The sequence below is a fragment of the Hyperoodon ampullatus genome (genome assembly GCF_949752795.1).
Source record: "Hyperoodon ampullatus genome assembly, chromosome: 10".
Lineage (NCBI taxonomy): Eukaryota > Metazoa > Chordata > Mammalia > Artiodactyla > Ziphiidae > Hyperoodon > Hyperoodon ampullatus.
In genome coordinates this window covers 31898789-31906697 of record NC_136923.1, presented here as the reverse complement: position 1 = coordinate 31906697, position 7909 = coordinate 31898789, and the positions used below count along the sequence as shown (strand labels likewise).

Genomic DNA, 7909 nt, shown 5'->3' with positions numbered 1-7909 from the left:
GAAACAATGCCGCGAAGAATTCTGGCGTCTCACTGTGAAACTGTGTGTGGCCCTCTAGGTTCCGATCCCGCCCCCAGGCCGCAAGTGAGCGCTTTCGGGGCGGGGCTGGGGTGTTTGGATTCTTCCCCTCTTCCCCCACCCCCGCCCCTGGCTCCGCGGCGTGAAAACAGTAGGCGCTATTGGATGCCTGGAGACGGGTTGCTGGGGTCGGGTTGTGCGGAATACTAACTTTACACTCCGGGCTTAATGCTATAAGCCGTGGGCACCGGGGAGTGGGAGGTTCTCGCCCCTGAACCCCCAAGACAGAACGCGACAGCCGGGGAGCAGCGCTGGGGGCCGGGCGCGGGCGGAGCCGGCTTTTCTGTCGGAGGACGTAGGCCCTCACGCAGCGCCTTTAAGGCTCCCATCCGAGCCGGCCCCGGAGCTGAGAGCGGCGCGGGCGCGGGCGTTGCTGCTGGACCTGAGCAGGGGCCCGGGGCCGAGGACAGGCGTTTACATAGTGCGGCTGGTCCCAGGCGGCTGAGGTCAGGTGAGGTGAGCGCTGGGGGGGGCGGGCTGAGGCGGGGTGGGGGTGTGCACGTCTAGGAGGGAGTATCCGGGGGCTCCTCCAATGGCCCCGTGACCTACCTTCCACTTACCGAGTGCGGGCTGCCTGGCTTCCCGCCAAGCGGCACGAGGTGAAGAAGGGTCGGGAACCTGCACCTCCCTTTTTACTCCGTTCCCCCGCCCTGGCATCAGCCCCTGCGCGCTTCCTTCCGGTGCCTGGATAGGTTTGACATTCCCGAATCCCTGGTCCCCCTACTTCCCGGGCCCGAGGTGCCTGCTTTCCTAAGGCCGCGGACAAGGTGAGGATGGGTCAGGGACCTGCAACCTCTTTCTATTTGGCCTCCCCACTGCTTGCGCCAGCCATCATCAATCCGTGTGCGCTCCCCACCAAAGTGCCTGGGTGGTTTGGAGGCTCCTGCAACCCCGTTTCTCCCACTTTCTGGGGAAGGGCTGCTGCTCGGCTGCCCTCCCAGCCGCAGTCACCTGCGCCCGTCCTGCCCCCAGACATCTGCACCCCTCAAGACCTCTCCCAGCCCAAACCGACCTCCAGCAGCCTTTCAGCTCCCCTTTCCCCAGCCTGCCCCAATTCCCTTGCCCTTGCGCCCTCTCCTCCCCCCAACTGGCGAGTCAGGATACTGGTCCAAACACCCTGACAGTCCGGAGCCGGCCGGCCGACAACCGCAGCATCTCCAGCCCACTCCTGCAAGGGCTTCCTGGCAGTCTTGGAAATGCGGATTGTGTAACGCCAGCTGCAGGGCAGAGCACGTGTGGGTTTGCACCCCTGAACCCGCAGTTGAGTGGAGGAGGCCAAGTTGACAGAGTGAGGTAGGGAGGGAGGAAGAGGGTGCCAGAGGGTGAAAAGGCTGTGCATCCAGGCCAAGATATGAGTCCTTTTTTGTGCCCCCGGGCCTGGCTGTTTAAATAACAAAAGGTCCCTACTGAGACCAGAGGCCAGCATTTGTCTCACCTCTCACCGGCTCAGAAATCCCTAATGGCCGACTCCACCTGGCTGGGAGTTAAAAATAGTTTATTATTAATGATAGCTGACGTACAATAAGCAAGTACAGGGTGTCAGGCCCTTTCCTAAGCACCTTAAAAAAACTTACCTGCCTTATTCCTCCCAACAGCCCCATGAGGTAGGTGCCACCACTGTGCCCATTTCTTAGAGGAGGAATGTGAGGGGTTCAGATATGGTTCCCTCCCAGGACACACAGTGAGTCTGACCTCAAAGCCCCTATTCTGAACCACTAGACTTATTTTATTGTTACTAATAAATTCTTATCAACAATATTTTTAAAATATAGGAAGTTAAAAATTAGAGAAATTGGGGCTTCCCTGGTGGCGCAGTGGTTGGGAATCCGCCTGTCGACGCAGGGGACACGGGTTCGTGCCCCGGTCCAGGAGGATCCCACGTGCCGTGGAGCGGCTGGGCCCGTGGGCCATGTCCACTGGGCCTGCGCGTCCGGAGCCTGTGTTCCACAACGGGAGAGGCTACAGCAGTGAGAGGCCCGCGTACCGCAAAAAAGAAAAAAAAAAAAATTAGAGAAATTAATAACCTGTGTTCCTACCATCAGTTTGTTTTTCTAAAATTAGGTTTTCAGACCAGCAAGAGATCCTTGGTAGCCTCCTCAAGGATACTGATGCCCAGAGGGGAGAAGGGACTTGCTTGAGGACACACAGCCTGACAGTGCCAGGACCGGGGTGCAAAACAGGTTCTGGGATAGTTACTTGGGTACTTCCTGGGTTCTCTGATGCTGCCTCTTTCAGCCTAGGCCCCTGGAGACCCTGCCCCCTCCCCCTCTGCATTGGGACCTCCCCTTTCCTTCTCTGCTTCCTTTGCTCTAGCCCAGGCTAGTGAACACACATTCTTCCTGCTGCTGCCTTTGCTTAGGCTGACCCCACCTCTGGGAATGCCCTTCATGGAATCTCTAATGTCTAAATTGTCACAAGTTCAGAAATAACAGAAGTAAAACCGATGAATCACCAAACTAGTAATTAGTAAAAATTTATTGTGCACACACCAAAAAGACAGAACCCGGAGCACTCAAACCAAAACAATGGAATGAGGCTCAGGGATATATTATTATAAAGCAGCTTACATAGGGAGAAAGCAGTGATGCTTTATTCTTTACAGTGGTTGCTTATAGTATTAGAATTTTCTTAAATACAGGGAATTGGTTAATAGTTACCTCATATCAACCTTGGGAAACAGTTAAGGTTTTGCTTATGATTTTTAGGGACAAGCAAGAAATGACCCAGGTCAAGTTAGTCTTGCAAAATAAATTAAGCTTTGTTTGTATGACTAAACTGGTCTCATCTGCTCAGGGAATTTTTAAGGCTGGTCTCCACTGTTGTTGGTTTTTTTTTTTTTTGCGGTACACGGGCGTCTCACTGTTGTGGCCTCTCCCGTTGTGGAGCACAGGCTCCAGACACGCAGGCTCAGCGGCCATGGCTCACGGGCCCAGCCACTGCGCGACATGTGGGATCTTCCCGGACCGGGGCACGAACCTGTGTCCCCTGCATCGGCAGGCGGACTCTCAACCACTGCGCCACCAGGGAAGCCCCTTCCTTATGTTTTTGATTTAACAAAATATTACCCACCCCTTAGAGTCTAGCTCATCTGTCCCCTCCAAGAACACTCCCCTGATTTTTCCCCTGCCCCCAACTAAAATTTGTTTCTTTCTCCCTTGCTGGGATCCTACTACCTTCTACTCCCATGATGGCGTTTGGAAAGTTCTGCAGCACGCATCTGTCTTGTCCTCTTGGATACAGTTTTGCTGGCAGGATCACGAGTGTTCCCCAAGACTCCTCTTCCACCTGCCTGGTGAAGCCCCAGGACAGAGAAAGAGGTCCATGGGGGATGGGGTGGTTTTTGAAGTAAGGATAAGCTCAGGATTTCTGAACCCTGCTACCCCAAACTCCCTTCATTGAGCTGCAGCTGATCAAAGAGAGAATGGCTCAGTGTGGTACCGAATGTTATAATTACATGTTTGTTTTTGTTTACAACCCAAAGGATTCCCACCAGAAAATCAGAGAGTCTTGGGTCCAAATCCCATTCCTACCACTTGGTAGCTGTGTGGCCATGGGCCAGTTACCTAAACTCTGAGCCTCAGCTTCTGGTAATAGTACCTGCTTCAGAAGGCAGTGGTGAGATTTAGATAAAATAAAGCACGGGGCCTAGCATGTGGTAAGCACTCAATAAGTACCAGCTATTATGAAGAGTGAGCACCACTTTGAATTACTGGAGAATTATTAACTCATTATTAAATGGCTCATACTGACTCTGCTTAGAGATGGGTCAAGGGAGTTCGGGCCAAGGAGAGGTAAGCATTTTTTTTTCTTTTAATTTATTATTATTTTTTAAAGATTCTGTACTTTATTTTTTATTTATTTATTTTTGGCTGTACTGGGTCTTTGTTGATGCACTCGAGCTTTCTTTAGTTGGGGTGAGCGGGGACTACTCTTTGTTGCGGTGCGTGGGCTTCTCATTGCAGTGGCTTCTCTTGTTGCGGAGCACAAGCTCTAGGCGCGCAGGCTTCAGTAGTTGTGGCACGCAGGCTCAGTAGTTGTGGCTCGCTGGCTCTAGAGCGCAGGCTTAGTAGTTGTGGCGCATGGGCTTCGTTGCTCTGTGGCATGGGGGATCTTCCCAGACCAGGGCTCGAACCCATGTCCCCTGCATTGGCGGGCGGATTCTTAACCACTGTGCCACCAGGGAAGCCCTCTTTTAATTTTTATAGGAGTATAGTTGATTTACAATTTTTTTTTTTGAGATAAATATTTTTTGTACTCAGGAAGGCCGGTGAGAGTTTCTTCAACTCCAAACCATCCATTGCCTTTACAGTGAGATAGAATTGCCTTTCTATTTGTTAGCTTTTTAAAAATTTATGAGCTACTAGTTCTGTGAGAATCTGCATACCTGGAATGAATGCGTGAATGTGGTTTGTTCAACTGTAAGTGATTATGAAACTTAATGATAGGAGAAAAAAATCTTGCTCTTAGAGATGACCTTGGTTTTCATTGTGTGTTGGTTCAGGCCTATCTTGGGGGCAAGAGGTTCCATGCAAAAGTTATCTGGGTTTGGAGGGAAGGAAAGCAAGAGTGTTTTATCCTAGTACTCTAATGAACTGCTAAGAGTGGAAATCAACTTCCCTGTGTCGTGTTCTTTTCCAGCTCCTGGTTATTCTGATGAGTAGATCAATTATTACAAAGATGAGTGTTCAAAAGAAGAGGGCCAGGAATGCCCCCCTCAAAGCTGTGTTTGGAATATGCTGGGAAGCTAGTTATGCAAGTTGAAAAAAAATTTTTATTTAAAAATTTCTCCTAAATTGTTTCTTTGTTGGAATACATTAGGATCCCATTTGATAATTTAAGGACTGTTGAGTTTAGATGTTTTAAGACATAACGTTTTGTAAGTTTCACAGTACTATGGAATTTAGCAGACTTTAGGACTTTTCTTTATTTCTGTGACCCTGTAGGGACATAAACACTTATTGTACTATCCTGTTACAATGACCTTTAGCCACATGTGGCTATTTAAATTAAAATTAATTCAAATTAAAGAAAATTAAAAATTCGGTTCTTCAGTCACACTAGCCACATTTCAAGTGCTCATGTGCCATGTGGCCAGCAGCTACCGTATTAAGCAGAGCAAATAGAGAACATTTCTGTCTTCACAGAAAGTCCTATGGGATAGCACTGTTTATAAGGCCATGGGAAAGCCACTTGATTATGGGGTTAAGTTCCCTTCTTTCTGGCACGTCATCTGCAGGCCAAGAAATGGAGTGTGCAGAGGATGTTTTACTGTCAAGAATGAGGATGTTAATAAATCCCCTTAGCCTCATTTTGGCTGAATGGCTCACTGGCTTTTTTTTTTTTTTTTTTTTGCGGTACGCGGGCCTCTCACTGCTGTGGCCTCTCCCGCTGCGGGGCACAGGCTCTGGACGTGCAGGCTCAGCGGCCGTGGCTCACGGGCCCAGCCGCTGTGCGGCACGTGGGATCCTCCCGGACCGGGGCACGAACCCGTGTCCCCTGCATCGGCAGGCGGACTCTCAACCACTGCGCCACCAGGGAAGCCCGGCTCACTGGCTTTTAACACTGCCAGATTCAAAGGATGGGAGAGAGGGTGGAATCAGATGAAATGTCTCTGGGCAGTGCACCTCCTGGCTGCATGTTAGAACCTTCTAGAGAAGGTTAAAAAATACCCATGCCTGGACTCTGCCCCAGGCCAGCTGAATCTGAATCTCTGAGGGTGGTCCCTGGAATCCCAGGAATCTGTATTTTTTTTTAAAGCTCCCTGGGGGATTCTGTTGTGCAGACCGGGTTGAGAACCACTGCCTTCAAGAGAACAACTGCCTTCTAGACTGTGCCCTTAAAAAAAAAAATTCCTGAGCACTGTAAGAAAATGTGTCAAGGTAGATTTGGTGAGTGGCTACAAATGTTCCTCACTGATTAACTACAGTAATAAGGTTGGAATTGAGTGAGCTCACTTCCTGTAGAAGTGGTCTCCCCTGAGGGCAGCTTTCCCCCTAGGGAGCATTTGGCAGCATCTGGAGACATTTTTGCTTGTCACAACTTGGGGGCCTCTCTCCAGTGGACCGATGCAGGGATACTGTTAATTACCCTCACAATGCATAGGAAATGCATAGGAAAGCCCCTCACAACAAAGAATTAATCCGGCCCCAAAGACATAATTTTTGCAAACCAAAGTCCTCCCTAACCTTGGATGTAGTTGCCTCTTCAGAAGAGGTCAAGGGGGCTTCCCTGGTGGTGCAGTGGTTAAGAATCCACCTGCCGATGCAGGGGACACGGGTTAGAGCCCTGGTCTGGGAAGATCCCACATGCAGGAGCAGCTAAGCCCGTGCACCACAACTACTGAGCCTGCGTGCCACAACTGCTGAAGCCCGCGTGCCACAACTGCTGAAGCCCACGTGCCTAGAGCCCATGCTCCGCAACAAGAGAAGCCACCGCAATGAGAAGCCCGCACACCGCAACAAAGAGCAGCCCCCGCTCGCCACAGCTAGAGAAGGCCGGGGTGCAGCAACGAAGACCCAAAGCAGCCAAAAATTTAAGAAAAAAAAAAAAAAAAAGATATATAGAGATCAAGATATCCTGCTAAACGGAACCCTCAGAAACCCTCTTGATCATATTTCAGGTTTTTCAATCCCAGAAGCTGTGTAGGGTGTTGCTGTCTGTGGTTGGATGCCTTTGGGGCTGTACCAGGGAAGCTGCTGATTCAGGGAAGTTCTACCTCCTGCTGAAGGTGTGGGCAGGTTCTTACTTACACTGCTGCAGGTTGAGATCCTCTTCTTGTGAAGTAATTACCCAAAGTGACAGCAGCCTTTCTCCTAGGTGGTTTAAGCTGTGGCTTTTGGATGTTGGTATTGGGTGTTTGATCTATGATATACCCAGAATAGGATTCAAGCTTGGACTTCCCTGGCGGTCCAGTGGTTAAGACTCTGCACTTCCACTGCAAGGGGCACGGGTTCTATCCCTGGTCTGGGAAGTTCCACATGCTGCGTGGTACAGCCCCCCCCCCACAAAAAAAACGATTATATGGAATAGAATTCAAGCCTTGTATGTGATGAAGTTTGGGAATTGAGCTATGGGTTACACTGTGGGAATATAAAGATAGCAGGCATCTGAACAGATCTGGGCACAGTGGCAGTGCAGGGTGATGGAGGTGTGGTGTTTCTGAACACAAGTTCGTGTGCCCGACACACAGAAAGGCCAAACGAACCAAAACGTCAGCTTTTGGAGCAGAGAAAGTTTATTGCAGGGCCAAGCAAGGAGAACAGGTGACTCATGCTCAAAACCCCCAAACTCCCTGGTGGTTTTGGGGGAGACCATTTTAAAGTCAAATTTGGGGTGCGGGCTGCAGGTTGTGAGTTTCTTCTGATTGGTTGGTGGTGAGGTAACAGGGTAGTGCTCCAGGAATCTTGCGCTCATCCTGAAGTTACCATCCTCCACCTGGGTGGGGGACTTAGAAGGGGTCAAAGATACTGTGATGTATATTCCCTGAGGAGGAATCAGGACCCTGCCCCAAGGCTGCACTATTCTGAGGGCTCCTCTGTTTCTGCATTCCCTCTCTTCCCTGATTAGCAACTGTTTGAATCTTCCCTTTGGAACTCAGGGAAGGTCAAGGAGGCTGAGTGAAGCCTACAAACAAGAAATGGAGGACACAAAAGGGCTTTTGTGCCTAGGAGGCCCCCATAGGGTCCTGCTCGGTTTCAGTGGCAGGGCTTTCTAGCGCCGCCTAGGAAGGCAGGGCACTCTTCCCAGCTGTGCTGTAAGCAGTCGCATCCGCCAGTCACTGCTTTGAGCAGTCCCCATGCATCATCTCATTTTGTCCCCACACTGAGGCTCT

General features: G+C 50.4%; 1 protein-coding gene across 1 annotated transcript in view; it reads left to right on the top strand.

The window, feature by feature from the left end:
* Positions 1-692: 692 nt before the first annotated feature.
* ABHD6 (abhydrolase domain containing 6, acylglycerol lipase) overlaps positions 693-7909 on the top strand; it is a gene marked incomplete at its 3' end in the record, with an annotated part of 50628 nt that continues 43411 nt past the window's right edge. The window contains exon 1 of the mRNA XM_079713759.1: positions 693-845. The remainder of the gene's footprint in view (positions 846-7909) is intronic.